Source organism: Pteropus alecto, unplaced genomic scaffold (genome assembly GCF_000325575.1).
Source record: "Pteropus alecto unplaced genomic scaffold, ASM32557v1 scaffold58, whole genome shotgun sequence".
Taxonomy (NCBI): Eukaryota; Metazoa; Chordata; class Mammalia; order Chiroptera; family Pteropodidae; genus Pteropus; species Pteropus alecto.
In genome coordinates, this window is record NW_006441950.1 from 693,954 (window position 1) to 697,994 (window position 4,041).

General features: G+C 36.9%; 1 pseudogene; it reads right to left on the minus strand.

Moving 5' to 3' along the window:
- Positions 1-2,145: 2,145 nt before the first annotated feature.
- Positions 2,146-2,264, minus strand: LOC112485466 (annotated as a pseudogene).
- Positions 2,265-4,041: the final 1,777 nt, after the last annotated feature.

The window sequence follows — 4,041 nt, forward strand, 5'->3', positions numbered from 1 at the left end:
TTTGTATTCTGCTACTTTACTGAATTAATTTATCTTTTCTGATAGTTTTTTGATGAAATATTTAGAGTCCTCTCTATAGAGTATCATGTCATCTGCAAAGGATGAGTTTTACTTCTTTCTTTTCAATTTGGATGCCTTCTATTTCTTTTTTCTTTCTTTCTTTTTTGTCTGATTGCTGTAGCTGAGATTTCCAATACTATGTTGAATAGAAGTGGTAAAAGTGGACATCCTTGTCTTGTTCTTGATCTTAAAAAAAAAGTTTTCAGCTTTTCCCTGTTGAGTATAGTATTAGCCATGGGTTTGTGATACATGGCTTTTATTATGTTGAGTTGAGGTATGTTCCCTCTATCTCAACTTTGCTGATAGATTTTTTTTAATCATAAATGGATATTGGATTTTGTCAAATGCTTTTTCTGCATTTATTGATGTTCTTTTTATCCTTCATTTTGTTTATGTTGTATATCACATTAATTGATTTGTGGATATTGAACCAACCTTTCATTCCAGGAATAAATCCCACTTGATCATGGCTATAATATTTTTAATGTATTGCTGAATTTAGTTTGCTAATATTTTGTTGAGGATTTTTGCATCTATGTTCATCAGAGATATAAGTCTATAATGTTTTTTGTAGTTTTTGTCTGGATTTGGAATCAGGGTGACCATGTAAAATGAGTTTGGTAGCCTTCCCTTCTCTTATATTTTTTAAATATTTTGAGAAGAGTAGGTATTAATTAGTTTGAATGTTTGGTAAAATTCATCTGTGAAGCCATCCGGTCCAGGACTTATGTTTGTTGGGAAGTTTTTGATTACTGACTCGATTCATTTAGTAGTAATCGGTCTGTTTAGATTTTCTTTTCCTTCCTGATTCAGTTTTAGAAGATTGTATGTTTCTAGTAATTTAACCATTTCTTCCACATTGTACAATTTGTGTTTAGTTTTTTAGGTGTAAGCTTACATCGTTAATTTGAGAGTTTTATTGTTTCTTAATGCAAAGTTGTATTGTTATGAATGTCTCTCTTAGGACTGCATCACTGCGTCTCATGGATTTTGTAATCACTGTGTTTGTGTTTTTATTTTCCTCAAAGTAGTTTTTGATTTCTTCCTTCATGTCATCATTAACCCATTCATTGTTTAGTAGCATGTTATTTAACCTCCATGTGTTTATGTTTTTTTCAATTTTTTTCCTTGTAATTAATTTCTAGGTTGGAGAAGACACTTGATATAATTTCAAACTTCTCAAATTTATTGAGACTTGTTTTGTGGCCTAACGTGTCAGTCTATCTTGGAAAATGTTTCATGTGCACTGGAAAAGAATATGTAGTCTGGTGCTTTGGGGTGAAATGCTCTAATGATATCAATTAAATCCCTGTGGTCTAAATGCGTCATTTTAGGCCACTGTTTCCTTGTTAATTTTCTGTCTGGAGGATCTATCCATTGGTGTCAGTGGAGTGTTAAGGTCCCCTTACTCTGACTATATTACTGTGGATCTTTCCCTTTATGTCCATTAATCTTTGTTTTACATATTTAGGTGTTCCTATGTTGGCTGCATAGATGTTTATTAGGGTTATTTCTTTTTTATCATTATGAAATGTCCTTCTTTGTCTGTTATATAGTACTTATTTATTTGTTTTAAAGTCTATTTTGTCTATATAAATATTGCTACCTCAATTTTTTTGTTTCCATTTGCATAAAATATATTTTTCCATCTTTACTTTTCATCTGTGTGTGTCTTTGGATATGAAGTGGGTCTCTTGTAGACAGCATACATATGGGTTTGTTTTCTTAGCCATTCAGCAACCCTATGTCTTTTGATTGGAGCATTTAATTTCTTTACATTTAAAGTTATTATATATAGCTATATAGTTACTGCTATTTTATTATTCATATTCGTGTTTTTTCTTTCCCTTCTTCTTAAAGAAGTCTCTTTAATGTTTCTTGTAATATTGACTTGGTTGTGGTGAATTCCTTTAGGTTTTTCTTGTTTGGGAAGCTCTTTAATTCCTTCAATTTTAATTGAATAGCTTTGCTGGGTAGAGTAGTCTTGGTTGTAGGTTTTTGTTTTTTTTTTCTTTTAGGCGAGGCAACCCTCACAGATTGCAAAGATCTTGTCAGCTTACAATTCCCTATTTTTTAATTTTTTTATGCCTACAGCATCTGGTCTTCTTAGGTGGTCTCCCATCTAAATATTGACCAGGCCCAACCCTACTTAGCTTCCGAGATCAGACAGGATCGGGCTTGTGCAGAGTGGCATGGCCGTAGACCGTAGTTTTTTGTTTTTGTTTTTGTTTTTTTAATCACTTTGAATATATTGTGCCAATCTTTCTGGCCTGCAAATTTTCTGTTGAGAAAGCAGCTGATAGTCTCAATGAAGCTGCCTTGTTGGTAACTAACTGCTTTTCTTTTGCTGCTTTTAATATTCTGTCTTTGTCTTTAACCTTTGGTATTTTAATTATGTGTGTTGGTATGGGCCTCTTTGGGCTCATATTGTTTGGGACTCTCTGTGTTTCCTGAACTTGTATGTCTATTTCTTTCAATAGGCTAGGGAAGTTTTCCATCATTATTTCTTCAAATAGATTCTTAATTCCTTATTCTTTCTCTTCTCCTTCTGGTACCCTTATGATGAGAATGTTGTTAGGCTGATGTTGTCTCAGTAGTCCCTTAAACTATTCTAATTAAAAAATATTTTTTTCTTGTTGCTGTTCTGATTGGATGTTATCTGCTACCTTGTCTTCCAGCTCGCTGATATGATCTTCTACTTCATCTAATGCGCTTTTCATTTTTTCCAAAGTATTGTTCATTTTAGTTATTGTATTCTTTATTTCTGACTCATTCTTTCTTTTATTTTCTGTCTCCTTTTTTATTTTCTATCTCTTTGTTGATGTTCTCACTGTGATCATCTATTGTTCTTCTAAGTTTATTGAGCATCCTTATAACCAGTGATTTGTTCTCCATTTTGTTTAGTTCATTTTCCAGAGTTTCTTCTATTCTTTCATTTGGAACATGTTTCTTTATTTCCTCCTTTTGGTTTCCTTTCTTTTGTTTCTATGTATTAAGTAAGTCTGCTATGTCTCACAGTCTTGGCAGGTTGACCTTATGTAGTCAGGTGTCCTATGGGGCCCAGTGACACAGTCTCCCTGATCATCTGAGGCAGATTCTCCAGGAACATTCCTCGTGTGCATTGTATGTGCCATCTTCTTGTAGTTGAGCCTTGATTGCTGTTGGCAAATCACTGGGTAGGATTTACCCTCGGGCTGACTGGCTGTGAGCATTGGCTTCATCCACACAGTGTACGAGCTGCTTTTGGAGGACTGACCTCACAGAGCAGGATTCACCCCACCAGGCTCTGCTGAGACCACCTTCTGGGTGTGCTGATTGTGGGGCTAATTAGGTGGTACTCTGTTACTGGGTGTGTTGATTCTGGGGCCTCTTAGTAGAGGCTTCAGTGCCAGGCTGGTGTCAGCTGCTGCCTGTGACTGGCCAGAGGCTATCTGACAGGAGCTACCAAGCATTCCCCATTTGGTAGCTGCCTGTATTAGATCTGTATGCACATGGGAGAAGTCACGCTGCTAACTGAGGCCAGCTTCCACTAGTACTGGCTCTGGGGTAGCTCAACAAAAGACTCAGAGCACCTTAAGGCCTACCAATGCATGCTGGTTGTTGGTAGGCTCAACCAAGGAAAGAGCCTCCTGTGGTATTTGAATTGGAAGAAGCCAGGTTTCAAGGAGTGGGGTAAGTGTTGTTTACCGGATTATTGCAGATTCAGAAATGGCACCAGTGCTGAGCCTGGATACTCAGCACAAAACACAGGTCACACCAAGGCCGGCCAGTGTCTGCCTGGGGCCTGCAGGTTTAGGAGAGTTTTTAAAAAATGACTGCAGCAAGGGCCAAGGCCAGCTGCCTGCCTCCAAAAGAGCCCCTGGTGGTGAAAGAGTTGGATGGAGCTGGGTCTGAGGAAAACATCAGGTTGGAGTGAGTAGAGTTCAACAGACCAATGTAGATTCACATCTGGCCATGGTGGGGAGGGCTCAACACAAGAAA